The sequence below is a fragment of the Leopardus geoffroyi genome, chromosome C3 (assembly GCF_018350155.1).
Source record: "Leopardus geoffroyi isolate Oge1 chromosome C3, O.geoffroyi_Oge1_pat1.0, whole genome shotgun sequence".
Taxonomy (NCBI): Eukaryota; Metazoa; Chordata; class Mammalia; order Carnivora; family Felidae; genus Leopardus; species Leopardus geoffroyi.
In genome coordinates, this window is record NC_059338.1 from 131,606,582 (window position 1) to 131,623,189 (window position 16,608).

Here is a 16,608-nt window from a genome sequence, read left to right on the forward strand (position 1 = left end):
TCTGAAGGAAAGCCAAAGTTATGATCTCATTTGCTCTGTGAATTTTGTTAATAATTACCATTTTTATCATCTATCACATATTGAGTGATTATTATATGCAGCCACTGTACTTATCCCTTAAATTTAATTTTCAGAATGAAAATGTTCATTAATTCTCAACCCATCTAGGGATGGGTATTACTATCTTTCATTTAGAAATAAAGAAAGTGAGGCTCAGAAAGATGAGTTCCTTGTTCAAGATGACATAACTAGTGAGTACTGGTTCCAGGATTCAAACCCAGCAGTACCTTAATGGAAACCCCATGTCCTTAACCTCATAATAGGCTGGAGATTTTCCTTGAATGGCAGGATTCTGGATGACTCAGAATGATAAATAAATGAAAACATAGAACCAATATTGAGAAATACATTTAGCACGATATAGAAGATGACGACTCAGGGGCGCCTAGATGGCTCAGTCTGTTGAGCATCTGACTCTTGATTTTGGCTCAGGTCATGATCCCAGCATTGTGGGATCAAGTCCCATGTCAGGCTCCATGCTGGGCCTGGAGCCCACTTGGGATGATCTCTTTCTCTCTCTCTCTCTCTCTCTCTCTCTCTGTCTCTCCCCCCACTCACGCACTTGCTCTCTCTCTCCAAAATTAAAAAACAAAAAAAGAATAAGAAGAAAACTCAAATAATTCTTATAACATTATGTCTGTCCCTTGGCCTAGGTGGCATGTATACAAGATATGAAAGGTTATATTCTCTTATGTATAGAGATGGTAGGGTTGGCAACTATTTTTGCAGTTCTAAATTTTTAAAACTAAATAAATTTTAGTAAGTGACTTTCAAAAGTAATGTTATTAGCTTAGTATTTGAGATTTATGGTCAAGATAGATGCTTTAAAAATAGAAAATTCATAGCATTTGGAAGGGCAACACTAGAGGGTTTAAATGATTTTCCCAGGGCCCATTCAGCACCAGGGCTAGAAAACAACTCTTTTGTTCCTGAGTCTATATTCTTTCTACTAGAACTTGCTACCATAAGGCACCAAAAATAAATATAAAATTAGAATGGTGGAAGAGAAAAAAATGTGAAGAGCAATCTAACTATCTCGTACTCAGCTAAACCTATAAATACTGATGAGTTGAACCTAATTATTAATGAATCCTGACTACAACATAAATCTATAATTTCTACTATTCCAGTAATGGTCAGAATGGGAAAAGACCATAAATTACAAATAACACCTACTGATTTAGATACATTATTCCTTTCTTGTTTCCTCCCTCCCTTCCTTCCAAAACAATGTGTTCCTTGGCTATCACTACACACTGAGTGCAGGGAATACAAAATTGGGGAAGGACGCCCCTGCTCTCAAGGGGCGCATAGGTTGCCTGTAAAGAATATTACAAGAATTTTTGGATTTGTGCTTTCAGCATCTGTTTTATAGGCTCAGATAATATTATGGACTTAAATATTTCTTTAACTAGCACCTAATTAAAGCTTTATACCTAATTTAAACACATCGATGTGAAGGAAGGAAAAAGTATAAAATACCAGCAAATGACACCGATGTCGTAATTCATGGGGCTTTGTAGAACAGAATGTTCATCTATAGAAGCTGCAGCCTTAGCCACCATTTGCGATTTTAAAAGCTCTTTGAGGTCTTAAATGAATTAAGACATTAAATGAATTATATCATTAATTCATTCAACACATATATATCGAGCACTATATCAAACACTGTGTTCCAGTTATAAAATGCCTACAAGACAATGGTTCCCTAATTTCAAAAAGAGAAAAAAGGAAAGCCCTCACTATGATGTTCTACTTTAGCTGCACATGTATGATTACAAACCATGTTTATTATTAAGTATTTTGCTGGGCCTGAATGAAACCAGAAGCCAAGTTTAAGAAGTAATGCTTTAATAGCATCTAAGCTTTCTATGTGTGCTCTTTCTATAAAGCCTGATGAAAATGCTCTCCTCAGATTTAGAAGAAAAAAAGAACCTAGAATTCCAAATTTAAAATGACATTTATCTCAAAAGTAAATTAATATTTAATTGTAGTCTAATTAATAATTGTGATTTTATGAACGGAGGACATTTAGCATGGAAGCCCCTAGACACATTTGTTCTAAGCCATGCAGACTCGAGAACAGAACTAAAGATGGACTATCTCTTCTCAAATGTTCCTTTACTGCTATAGTTCAGAACTGTGCCTTCTAAAAGCCACTTCTCATTCTGGTATTATCTTACTGGAAGATAGGGCTTTTCATTTGTGAAAACCAGGACAAAGAATTCAAGAGATCCAGTCACATGAGAACTTTCAAAGGATTAAAAGCGACTATAATGTTATCTAGATGACAACTGTGGAAAAAAAAAAAAAAAAAGCAACCAGCACAAACTTCACAGTAACATAATATTGAAATTATTATATCTGACAAATCTCCAAAAATATATCAATTGGCATGTCAAGAGCTATTATCATTTCATATGGTTTTTTTGTTGTTAATAATCTGAACTGATAAAAACAACTCTTTTAAATAAGCACAAAAGAAAAGAAATCAATATGCAAAAGGTAAAGAACTTGTTTAAAGAACACAGTGTTGTGTCTGTGTCATTTTAGAGGTTAGAAAGGAGACATGAATAGAGGAAGAAACCTGAATAGAGGAAGGAGACATAGAGAAAAAAAAATGGATGAGAACAAAAAAAAGAAAGAACGAAAGGAAGGAAGGAAGGAAAAAATAATCCTGTCTGGGAAAAGTGGGCATGAGAAAGCATTTAAGGTCACATTAGATAGATACTTACAAAAATAATGTTCTACATTTGTATAATACTTTATATTTTGTACAGTTTCATATAAAGAAGGAAATGCCTTCAATAAAGAACAATTCCAATGGAGGGAAACAAGTCATAGTGCATTCAAATCCCTTCACTCAGATGTACCTGGGAGATACTCATCTGAATCAAAGTAGGCATTGGATGCCACAGATGGTTTGCATGTTTATATATGGTTAGTTGGAGGCTGATGTTGATTGTAAATGGGTATTTCTAGAATTTAAACCATATTGCTTTTGAAACTTAGTGCTTCCTAAAGTAATTCATGCTAATAATAATCCAGGCCTGCCCTGTCTCATATGGTAGCCACTAGCCACATATGGATATTTAAATTTAAAATTTAATTTCTCAGCATCATAAGTCACATTTCAAGGGTTCAATAACTTATACGGCTAGTGTCTGCTGAATTGAAGAGCACAGATATGGAAAATGTCCATCATCGCATCAAGTTCTGTCAGAAGGGACTGGTCTATACAACTCTCCTGTGAAGTCATGAAGCTGAGTTTTGTTCTGAAAATAGGGATGAGAGAAAAATTCTCCTGGAAGTACCATGTTCTTCCTTGTCTGTATCATTCCACCAGTGGCCTCCAACCTCGTCTTACAAACTCTGCTCCATCCCAGATTCTAGGACCATTCTAGCCCCTGTCAAGAAGCACATGAAGAGAATGTGAGTGTAAAACAGTGCAGGGAGTTCATCATCAGGCTGATCCTCCTCTACCCCTACTCTGCTCCACCCTAGGCAGAAGTTCTTGGTAAGACCTCCTGGTAAGAGCACTCCTGGTGCTCTTCTGTGACCTAGAACCTGACATAGGTCCTGGTTCTGTCAATTCCTTCACGCAGGGACTCAACAAATAAACAATGAGCATCAACTATGTGCATGGCACTGCAGAGGTGCTATGGAGAAAGCAGTGAATAAGGTCAGTCTCTGCCTTTATTGAGCTTGCATTCTCACGCAGCAAAATGACACAAGAAAATGACCCACAATTTAGAATTGGTGTAAGTGCTGCAAAGGAGAATATAGGGTGCTAAGAAAGAGAATAATGGAGAGACCCACTCTATTTGTTGGGCACAAAGAAGTAACCAAGAAGACTTCTTTGACCAAGAGATTTTTGACCTGAGATCAGAGACATGAGTAACAGTTTGGTAGGTAAAAGGTGGAATAGAGAGTAGCCCAAACAACCATGCCTTGTGGAAACTAATCTCAGGCACCTCGGATGAACTAAAGGAAAGCCAGAAATCATAGCAGACAATGATGGGTGAGTGGCCTGAAATGAGGCTGGCAGGCAGGGATCAGACTGACCAGGGCCTCTCTAAACAACAGCCTTACACTAGAGATGTTTTGGAAAGTGAAGAAGGAATATGGTAATCCTCAAGTTAAAGATTTAGGCCTTTATTCTAAGAAAAGCAGGAAATCGTTTAAGGGTTTAGGTAGATGGTGAGTGATAGAACTAGATTTGCTTTTGTAAAAAATGAAAAGCAAAGGGCAAAATGGAATGAGGGGACAAGGAAAGCAGCCAGGAGTCCAGTTAATAAGCTTTAGTGGAAATCCAGAAAGAGGTTTTTTTGGCAATTGGTGATGGCATAGGAAATGGTCCTGTCCATTGTGCCTGAAACCCTGCATTAAAAATAATGTGACCATCACATAGTTTTCCTGACTCCAGACACCTATGTCTAAACTAGTCTGGACTCCTGCTTAGCTACATACAATAGACTTCTTTCTAAACTCTTAAGTGTCTATAAACCATAGCATTTGAGCCGATGGGGGTGGATCTTCCTAATCCTGCCTGCCCCATCAAATACTGCCTGTTCCCAGACTCCCCTTCCCATAATTTGGCCAGGACTTCCCCCAGTATTTCACAAGTCTAACTTCCTGCCCACTTGGACTGCCATCTGCCATCTATCTCTATTCTTTCCAGATACCAAGCGTTCCTGCCTGGGTGATTTCCTCTCTGGACCAGCTTACCCTGACATGACTGAGTGCCCACTGCTAGAAGATAGGAGGGAGTGGAAAAAGAAGCAAATAACTAGGTCCTGGAGTCTACAAAAAATAAATCAGGTGACCGGAAGCAGAACATAAAGGTGTCTCTGGCTAATAATGGCGGCATAATGTCTCCACTCCGCCACTTTGGCACACCACAGCCTACATGCTGCTCCTCACTCCAGAAGTGTCACTCCCCTCCTTTCATTTCCAGCAGGCTTGCCTTTGCCTATCACTTTCCTTTGCAAAGAGTTCATAAAGAAGCTGCAATCATCTGGACCCAGGACAGACTCGCTGCCCTTGCCACTAGCGAGGGATCTGGGAGCTTTTGTTTGTTTCCAAATAGTCTATAAGCCCTGAGAGGGTAATGACCAATTTTGTTTAACCTGGTGACCTAGAAGAGTGCTTTATATATGAAAAGTGCTTAATGAATATTTGCTAAGTGCATGTCTTTAAAAAGCTGGCTACAATTTTGAGACAGCTGGCTATGAGAAAGCAATAAGTCCTCTTAGAGAAAGAACTGCTGCTTTGTTTTGGGGAAAAAAAAAACATAATGGACTGTTTGGCTATTACAGGCAAGTCCCTTTGTGGACTTGCACACGAAGTCCACTGCACCTTGAGAGAGGATACAGGGACAATCCTACATGACAAGATGTGAGGAAGAGTCTAGGGGAAGAAAAACGCTTAGAAAATGGCTTGTATCTGGGCCCCAGAGAGATCGGGGATGGTGAGCAAACCCCTATGGTGAGAAATGGTAAAGACATTTCTAAAAGCATTGACATCTAGGATTCAATTAGAATTAGTTTTTTGTCTATGGTAGAATTACCATCCTTTATCCCAAAGCATCAGCCAGACCCTGTTACATACAAGAGCCTCCTTACACCAGTGTTACTTTACAGAATGAAGACTTCCTAGTCCTGGAAGTCTGGGTGGAGAGCCAACGAGAAGACAGGAATGAGGTGGGAAGATGCTATGCATTGAACAGATTAACTGAAGAGTCAATGCAATTCAACGTTTTCCTTTGCAACTTATTCTGGAGGAAGATGCCCCCAGCAGAGGGGGCATCATTGTGCTTCATTTTTACAGGAGAGAACTGTCACTGGGAAGCACCAGTTAAGCCAGGGGTTACATTTCTCAGCCCCACCCCCTGCATCTAGAGGGGGGCATCAGACTAGTTTTCAACAGTTTTTAGAAGCAGAAGTGTTACTGACATCATTGCTGAGCCAAGATGTTTAAGAACTAGATGTGCCTTTTTAATTCTCCCTTTCTCCCCAAACATCTCCCCCATTTGATGTGAGCATTCTATTCTCCCCACACCTCTCCCCATTTGATATGTGAGTGAAAACTTTTATATTACGTCAAGCCACTAACATTTCGGTGTTTGTTACAGCAGCGAGCATTGTCCCACCTTATTCTGAAACTAATACCTTGAAGTGGGTGCTGCCTTTATAAAAATCTAAATACGGGGCATGGGCTTCAGCAAGGAGACTGACAGAGAAGACTGGAGGCCTGGAACACTGCTAGGCCCTGGCAAAACTGCACTAATTTACAGAGCAAATCTATAGCTCTAGAGGAAATGGCTAGGAAGAGCCAGAATGCTACTCTGTGATGGTTGCCTCTCACTGCTCATAGCAAAAGGTGTAACAAGATAATGGATGAGTTCAGGAAGGAATTGGCTGGAGGACACAGATTGGGGCGAATTGCCAAAGTCTAGAAATTTAAGACTACAAAGCTGCAATAGTACATTGCTTCAGGGACTCTAATGGTGAGGAAGAACACTGAAAATGGCTTTGAATAACAGATACCCATGTTTGGCTAAGTGACTCAGCCTTGCAACAAAGATCTGATTAAGGACGTCACCTAACCACCCAAGACTATTTGTTCAGATGACCTCAAAGTAACCGCTTGAGACACAGTGGTTGAGACATGAACCAAGAAACGAAGCAGGTTCAAGAATTAGGAACAGGAAAGAACTTTCAATGTAGTTAATAGTGTAACTGACACAAATCACGTACATTAAAAACCTATGAAGATTTTGAGGGAATTGTACTGTCAAAGAAATTAGAAGCCTGGCCTGAGAAGAACAAAAAAGAACAGTGACTATATAAAAACCTGTAAGGCATCTGAACTTGAACAAGCAAGAAGTGTGCTGAGAAGGTAATATAATTCCCAAGAAGGGCATACTTCCCAATATCCATTTTGGGTGTGACCACAGTGAATATTGGATAGGGAAGAACCTCTCAGAGGTGACTAGGGATACAGATAACAATGAACAAAAGAGTCATTCCAAGACAGCAAAACCAGAGTCAAAAAAAAAAAAAAAAAAAAAAAAAAAGAATTTCCCCTATTACCAGGGCTGGAGGTCTTTAGCAATGTCCAGTAGGATTTCTTCCATGTCATGGGCCAATGACTGCTCTTTATTGCCCATTCTTCCCTTTTCCAAATGGGAATTCTGAATGCAATTATTCTATACCTCATGCATCAGTATGTCATGGGAGACCAACAACCTGTCTTTTAGTATAAAGGTTTCCGGACAATGAGGAGCCATATCCAGACTTAATGGGGAGGACTTAACATCACCCTTACAGCCTGGACTTTGAGATGGATGCAAGGACCAGGAGGGGTTCAGATAGTGTCCTTGGGCTGAGGTTTTCCTCCGTGTGGCCAGAGAGGCAAAATATGAGGGAACAGCTGTTTAGCAAAATTTTGCTATTCGTTCCATGATACAGAAATGTTGCTGGGGAGTGGCTAACTGGCCGGGGGTTAGATGTTCCAGCTCTTTTTGTACATAGACGGAGTGCTGTGATTCTCTCCCCAACAGAATGCGAATGCATGCCAGGTGTGTCACCTGTTGGGTAAACCTTCTCTCTGTTCACTCTCTTCCACAACTGCCAGCTAGATGCAGGGAACTCCAGATCCCTAGTCCTTAGAAAGAATATGGGTCGCCACATCACTGCACAAAACACACACATTGGACTGTCAGATGAGCACAAAATAAACTTCTACTCCACTAATATGGAGTAAATAATGGAGTTTTGTTCCAGAAGCTCAACTTACCACAACTAATACAATGACCCTTGAAGAAGAAAAAGTGGGGCTCAACTCCTGTTATTCCAACCCAGGATGGGAGCTGAAAGACTTGGGGACACCTGGGTCACACATGTTTGCTATGGAGGATTCAGACCCTCCTCTTCTTCGCCATTTCTGTTAAGGTAAGTCCTGGACCTTATCCTACCTGTATCCCTCAACAGCCTCCTTGGGTTCCATCTTTTCTCCTCTTACAGTCCGTCTTCCTCATGCTGGCTCAGAGACCATCCCCCACATAAAGTGGACCATGTCACTCTATTTAAAATTGTAGTTAACCCCCACTGCCTGTCCTTTAGGATAAAATCCAAGTGACTTAGCACAGCACACAACACCTTTCCTATTTAATCTCCAACCTTCAGCCTCATCTCCCCTCATTTCCCTGCCACTGCCAACGTTGAACCCCAATTACCAGCTAAGCCCTTTTTATGACACTGCTTTGCAAATGCTGTTCCCTCCGCCTAGAATGTTCTCCATCTGTCTCCTTTTTAGCCTGGAGAATGCTTAGTCATCTCTTAAAAATGAGCTTACTTGTCATTTCCTCTGTGAAGTCTTGTCTGACACTCCCACATAGAAAACGTATCTCTGACATTTATGATCAGATCAGGCAGCTTCACATATTGTGCCTACTATTAGGAAGTTTCCATTGTTTAGTTATCTACATGGCTTGATTTTGTTGCTGTTTATTTTCTTTGTTATTTAGTCAGTCTCTAAATTTATCTTCTTACTAAAAACTTAGAGAGTCCTGCTTTTTCAAAACAGCCCAGTGATGCATTAGAATCAGATCGGCTTCCTTCAGAGGGAGACTATAGTCATAATCAGTGTCGTGGAATGAGATGAACCCGGTCTTTCTACAATTGTAAAATATTTGGAAGGCAAGGCCTAGGAATGCAAGAAACCCCATAACATGTACAGAAGTCCTGTACCCCCAGAAGTTTTACACTACTCATCAGACAAATATGTACGTGAAATACTTGCTTATTGGTATCTGTGATGAGATCTTAACTCTGCTGTACAAAAAAATATTTTCTACATTGGAATTTTCTAGGAAAGGAACTACCATGTTTGGAACTTCACCAAGATTCACTCACCATTTTGGAGAGTCATGTCACTGACTGTAATGCTGCTCATGTTAACTCATTCACTAATACAGGACACCCACATGTTTGCAAATGTAGCTGTCACACTCAATGGAGAGATTTACTTCATTCTTATTTTGAAATGCCAACTATACAAAAGTATCACCAGTATTCAGTTGAATATTTTCTCTCAAATCCAAATTGGTGCATTTTAAGTAGCAAGCATCTGACTACTTTAATACATCTCTTAGTGTAGCCTTGCATGAGCATACACATATTGGTTTACCGACAACTCTACCATAAGCTGCTTTCCTTTTATTTCTGCCTTCTATTACAGACAGAGAATGCATTGATTTTTTTTAAATATTACTTGTGAAGACAGGTTATATTATCTATAAATACCATTTCAGGAACGTAAAAGGGACATTACAAAAACCTTACTTACATGAAGGGGACATTGGGTCTGATTGAGTAGAGAATCATGACTAACTGCATCTAGGAACTCAAGGAATCACATTTTTTTACTCTCGGGACGCTTCTGTTAGGCAACTACTCCACTGAATTGCCATCCCGTTCTGCCAACAGCATTTATGACATTTTGTTATGATTTACTTGTCTGCATGTGCATGCGGTGAGTGCGTGCTGTCTGATTCATATTTATGTCCCCAACACCTAGCTTAGGGCTTGGCACAGAGGAGGAGCTCAGTAGATACCCTGAAGATGAAACACCAAGTAAGAGTCCTAAGGAGGCAGGCAGTCCCTGGGTCTCTCGATAGGTCTTGGGATCAGTTATTCACAATTTTGCCTGTACCGATATTATTAAGCTTTCTTCATTCTGCCTAATGTCAGAGTGAGTTAGGTACAAACTTCCTCAATTTTCTCTCTTCCTTGTAGACCCAAGCAGTACTATGTTCACCTCTGTACCCCCAAAGTGCCCTGCACAGCAGAAGAAGTCAACAAATATGATTTATATCAAATTATTCCCCAGGGATATTGCTATACAGAATGGTTATGTTTTTAGTACTAACAGTACCATACTTCTGGTAGATTATTGGTTTTAAAAAGGGCATTTGTGGACTGGTCTGGAGACCTAAGACATCATTTAAAGTACTCTTTCTCTAAATGCATTACAAGTTCCAAAAAACCAAACCTATAAAATCTACTTATAAGCTATAAGCCAATTGTAGGTTGAGAGCTGTGTGTACAATATGCAACTGAGTCGGTAAAACCTAATATCTGTGGGAAAAATGAAAATGCCAATCATGAGGATATATCTAAATATTTAAAGACAGGGCATCCTTCAGGGAATATTTGGCCATTTTATCTTCCAAATTTAATCCCGATGGTATTTTTCACAAAAACAGAAGCAGTGGCTATTTAGAAAGAACTTTACCTCAAACATTATATAAACTTTTCTTGATGAAAATCTCAATTTATAATTTGATTATGCTTTTATAGTTGTCACTTAGTAAAATAAGCACATTCTAGACAATATACTAGAAAGTAAACCTGTTAAGTGACTATATTCCAATTTCCATTAATATATGGGCAGTAGATCTTACAGAGGAAAATATAGGGACACAGGTAAAAGAAAATTATATTGAAAACTAATAATTTTAATATATGAATATATAATTTAAAAATAATAAATTAAAGATATTTAGAATACTTTATTCAAAATAATTCACAAAAGTTTTTAAAAACTGGAAGTGAAAATAAAATAAACTATCACACTGGGGCACCTGGGTGGCTCAGTCAGTTAAGTGTCCAACTTCAGCTCAGGTCATCAATCTCGCAGTCTTTGAGTTCAAGCCCCACATCAGGCTCTGTGCTGACCGCTCAGAGACTGGAGTCTGCTTCAGATTCTGTGTCTCTGTCTCTCTCTGCCCCTCCCCTGCTTGTGCTCTGTCTCTCTCTTTCTCTCAAAAATAAATAAACATTAAAAAAAAAATAAAGAAGAGACATTGGCCAGTCAGTCATCTGTCTCATCCAGCTTTACTCTCTGTGGTCACTCTAAGGGCAGTATTTCCTAATGTTTTAGCATTCTGATAGAAGTCTACCCAGCTTTTAAAGATCTGCTTCTACCTAACGTACCTTCTTATTTCAAATTTAAGTTGAAAATTTTGAGATTTTCGCCTACTGAAAGTCCCTTCTTTTGACCTTTTCCAAGTATCCCTGTAATCGTAACTACAGTGGTATCCTTTAATGGGAAGATAGAACTTCAAATAAATCTAGAAGCTGTGAACATCTTTACTTATTCTGTTTGGGATCACACTTAATACTTCTTGATATCATAGTGGTTAAATAGAGCCAGAACGCCAGAGTTCAAGTCTGTACCATTTACTTCCTATGTGACTTTACACAAGAAAAGTCTCTGTACTTGAATTTTCATATCTATGTAATGAAAAGTATTAGTGATAGATGCCTTATATGGTGGTTGTGAAAATATTTAATGTTTTTCAGTAAAACACTGAAAACATTTCCTGGCTGAAGTGTTTACTATAATAATAACAGCAAAAATAAACTCATTTTGTTTATATAAATAAAATAACAGAATTATTAAAATATAATAGAAATATTTATAATAATGTTTTAATTTAATTTCAATTTAAAATGTAATCACTTTAATAAAAGTTATTATTACTATTCTTTAATAATTCCCCAATGCATAGACTGTGACAAATTTTCATGATCCTCTTTGTGAATTTGCCTTAATTAATTTATTAAGTATCAAACTGTTAAATGCATGTGTGTATGCCAGAGATACCTGATTTTGAATTCTGTAATTCTTCAACTAGTTAAGTACTCAAGTTTTATTCTCAACACTGTAAAAAATCTTTGAGTAACAGGGATTATGTTTTCTATCTGTTTTGTACTGGTTCTCATCAAGCACTCTTCTCCTTATACACACTTAATAAGTAATAAGTGAATTAATGCATGAGTTAGTGAGCAGATACATGACATTAAATCACAGTAGAGATAGGTAAAATTTAACCTACAGAAACAGGTACTTTTCCCTTAAAGATAACATGGTAGGGGTTGGCTTATACAGGCCAAGGAGCCTCTGATCCCACACACTGGATTGAAAGCAAGTCCGAAAGCTGGGGCTTGCAATAAAGCATCAGTGGGAATATATATTCAGGAAACTCAAAAAGGAAACAACCAGGGAACAAGAATGGGCTACAGACCTAGAGTATGAAGATACTTGTAGTATATAACCAGGAAATGTAAGACTGTGCTGCTCTATAAACTTTTATCACTTCAAGAATAACAAGGTCATAAGCTCTTACTTTAAAAACTACTCTGAAAAACTACTGAACTTAAAAAATATCACTTATAATGCATGTCTACTCTTCTCTGTGAAGCCTTTGTGAAAATAACAGTCATAGTGATTTTATGCAAAACCCACTTGATGAATATAGGCAAATCCCAAAGAATATTACATTCTGAAGTAAACAGAGTATCTTAACTTTATGTATTTACCTTAAAATGTACATGAGAAGAATGCCCTATCAACTTTAAGGCATTTAGTCTCTAAGGGATAGCACACTTCAAATATCTAATTACTTCTTTATAATTTATCAAGAAAAATGCATTAGATTAGAATGAAATAGATTTTGTAGCTTTCTGAGATTTTACCAGTAATTTGGTCCACTTTCATAATGTGTATACAACACATGCCAGTCTCTCTAGAATACCATTTCAAAATGCCAGATATAAATTCAAGAAAAAAAAATATTCTCTTCAATGGTTAATGAAGATTTTCCACAGATGTGCAGGCAGGTATGCAAAAACACCTGGGCAGATATTATTTTGAGTTGCCAAGAAATGTGTGACTGAAAGCATATCCTGCCACTGTATTTTCCTAGCTGTCTCACTTTTGTCACCATCCTGGAAATCAGAAGCATGGGTCCCTGTTCACATTGCTCTATGGTGTCACCAAGGAATCTTTAAATGCCAAACAGGAAGGATTAGATAAGGACCTATTTCACTAATCCCATCTGAATATTCAGTAAACATGCATGCCTGGACAGCTAAACTGTGGGATTTGGGAGAAAAGTGACATTGGAAATAGTTTCACCACACACCGAGTGGTTCTACTTGGAAAAAGAGAGGAGAGCAAGAAAAGAGAGATGCTAGAATTCTCAAAGAGGCAGGCAGTGGAGTTATTTTTTGGAGCTGGTGCGTGTGTTTGTGTATGAGAGAGATCTGGAAGCACCACCGGGCAGAAGGAATGGTGAAGGTTAAAAGGGGGAAGAAAGCAAAGAGAACTGCCAAATGATTCACTCCTTTCTCCAAGAGTCTGAGCGGTGCCAGAAAAGGAAAAAAGACTACATTAGACACAATTCTATTCGTGGTAAACAACTGGTCTGAACCTGGCAGCAAGAGGGAGGGGATTATAGTATTTACTTTGTGGAGGCATATTCATTCTTTCAGGTGAAGATGATACTTTTTTTCAGTGGAGAAGAAAGTTATTTATACACTGTACCCTCAATAATCTCAGAAAGTCTATGCGGCCACACAAGAAAGCACATTTTTTACACCCTACATTAAAAACACCACCTCTAGCAGCAATTAAATGCACATACACATACATAATGGGTCCAATTACTCAACTGCTTAAGTACTGGTTAATTTAAGAATCAACAACTCTTTAATTTAGATGCCTCTCCATCGTAGTCATGTCTTACAAGTAAGCTTTGGACAACTTTGTATTTATTCGCACACACACACACACACACACTCTCTCTCTCTCTCTCTCTCTCTCTCTCTCTAAACAGTGAAATAAAGTAAAACTTTATTTTATACATAGATATATTTTTTAAATGTTACGCTCTTTTTTCAAAATCTTTCCTGCAAGTTATGCAGTATTGACAAGTTGGCCTTTACATTTTTGACCAGAATTTATCCTTCTCTTGTCCTGTGAAATTCAATACCTCACTTGATGGTTATTGATAAACAAGAGACCACTGTTGCACACAATGCTACACATTTAATAACAATTACAAATTCCTACTTCTCTTTTGAGCTGAGCTTACAAAATCAAATCCCAACAAAATCTAAAAACCAATGCAAAAGCAGAAATGCAAAATGCTATTTAAAATATTGACATTATTGCATAACTTGATCAGAAGGAAGGTTGAACCTGCACGAAATAAACCCAGTGTACATCTGTGCATCCTAAATTTTTCAGGGCAATCTTGTATCTATTATTATATCGCTCGGGCAGTCACAAATGGTGTATAAATGGCATGTTTGTGTATATTGCACACTGACGATTTTTATGAATGAATGAATACACAAAAGTGCTTATAATTCGAGAAAATGGATGGCGGCATACTATTTTGAAAAAGGTCATTAAGCACTGGAAGCAGACGATGAGGGAAATGGTCGGTGTCTTTTGGTGCCATTCAGGGCAACTGTATTCTCAAGTCCCCTAGCAGAGTGTGTTGGAAACAGCCATGAAGCTCTTTCCTTAGAGACTCGTTCTCCCTCTTGGGAACCTTGCTACAGAACGGAGAACGCGCATCTCTTGAAGGATAAAATGCATGCATGTCTCTGTGCTCTGAGTACTGTTCATACATCAGAGACATCACACTCCCTAAATCCGGTCCCACAAGTGTGTGCGTGTGAGTGTGGCATTTACCAACAAATGAACAGAAGGCAACAAGAGCTCGTCTCCTAGAAATAACATTCCCCATCCCTTCCCAGGCAGGCTGCTCAGAACCTTTCCAGGGGCTAACACTGGAGCGCCTTCCCCACGGGGACAGAGCCTTTACACGAACAACCCTCTCAGGGCGAAGTCAGCTTCAGCTTTGTGTTTTAAGTCCACTCGGCGCCATATGGCAGTTTCCAATTCCTTTAGCAACTCCAGTCTGGCTAGGCTGCCCGCGATGATCCATTCTTAAAGGAAGACCCCTTCGGGGAGCAGCAATGCCCCCTTCACTTACCTAGCTCCCACAGACCCCGCTCAGCAGGCGGCACGGGCTCGGGCACCACAAAGGGTTGTGGGATTCCCCGCTCCCTCCGGGGCTCCTCTCCCTGCGACGGTCCCCTTCGCCAATGATCTGTCGCTGGAAATCCCCCTCCCCTCCACGGAGAGGAGGGTCTCCCCGGCTGGCTGGAGCTCCTGGCGTTTTTCCCCCTCTCCTTACATCCCTGACTCTGTTCACGGTCTCTGGCAGGAAAGCTCAACGGAGAGGCGGCGGGAGGAAGCTAAGGTATCCTTAGAAAGAACAATAATCTTCATCGATCTTCGCCCCCTTCCCCACGCGGGCCCCCATCCCCCTGCCGCCGCCGCCGCCCAGAAAGCAAAGGGCTGGGATAGAAAAGGAAAAATCGAGCGGGGCTGAGCTCGCCGCGCGGAAGGAGCCGGGAAGGCGAGCCGCGCGGGCCGGAGAGTTGCCGCTCTCTCGGGCTGCGGGCGGAGAGGCGGCGGCGGCCGGCGGGGGCGGAGGGTGGCGGGTGCTTGGTGGGTGTGTGTCTGTGGCTGAGCCGGGGAGAGGCTGGGCGCTGGAGGCGAGGCAGGGCGCTCGGGGGCGCCGGGCCGGCGCGCACACCCGCCCGCGGCCACCCCGCCTCGCGCTCCGCCTCCTCCCGCGCTCCGCGCACCCGCGGGCTGAAGCGGCCGCCGCCGCCTCCTCCTCCTCCACCTCCTCCTCCTCCGCCTCCTCCTCCTCCGCCTCCCCGGGGTGCTCGCGCCTCTCGAGGTGGGCGGCGGGCCCGTGTGGCGGGCTGTACTGCCGACCGGGCGCCGCCAGGGATGCCCAGGCTCGGCCTCGCGGCGCGGGAGCCGTGCGCTCGGCCTGGGACAGCGCCCCCGAACCCAGGGCGCGGCCGGGGCGCGGGCGGGCAGGCGGGCGCCGCCCACACCTCGGCGGGTGCCTCCCTCTCCTCGGGCGCGCCCGCTGCTCCCTCGGGCCGCGGGCCCGGCTCCACACCCACCTGCTTCCCTCTGTGGCTCCGGCTCTGCGGAGCGGGAGGGTCCGCGTTCGGCGGGCGCAGAGCACCCGGCGGCGGGGAAAGCCCGGGGTGCCCCGCCGAGAAGCGCTCTGGTGGCTTCGCGGGATTCCCTGGGTCCTTGCACTTTCAGCTGCTGGGCTCTCCCCGCGCCCGCCCTGACGCGCGACCCTGACCCGGGGCCCACCCCGGGGACCTGGGGCGAGGAGAGATGGCCCTTGAGTGATACGGCCCGGAGTATTTTCCCGGAGGAATGCAGGGCTACCCGAGAGCGCAGACAGGCTCTGACTTTCCTCCCAGCACCTACATCTCGGTTCAAGGGCCGTCGCCAGCCCCGGTAATCTCTTTCCTGGGTTTGAGGTGAACGCCGGGTGGGTTGGTGGCAGCCTTAACTCTAACTTCCCACGGGGGCGCTATTCGTACTCTGGTTTTCTTTCTTTTGCCCGCTCTCCCTGCGATCTGGAGAATTAGTGCCAAGTTCCTCCTTGGCGAGGCCGCCTGGTGGACACCCAGACCTTTCCCTACCTTAAGGACGCGGTAAAGACAGAATGGACTTCAATAATAACATCACTGGGCTCTCCAGGTTCCCGACCTGTATGCTTCTTAGTGAGTACGGTTACAGGGGCTGTTAGGCAAACAAAGTTGCCTAAAACACCCTTTTAAAAGCATGTAGGCCATGGCA

General features: G+C 41.8%; 1 protein-coding gene across 1 annotated transcript in view; it reads right to left on the reverse strand.

Annotated features, from left to right (window-relative positions):
• Positions 1–15,560, reverse strand: part of KCNB2 (potassium voltage-gated channel subfamily B member 2) — a 388,139-nt gene extending 372,579 nt beyond the window's left edge. The window contains exon 1 of the mRNA XM_045454916.1: positions 14,918–15,560. The gene's annotated coding sequence lies outside the window, so the exon portion shown is untranslated. The remainder of the gene's footprint in view (positions 1–14,917) is intronic.
• Between the last annotated feature and the right edge of the window lie 1,048 nt (positions 15,561–16,608).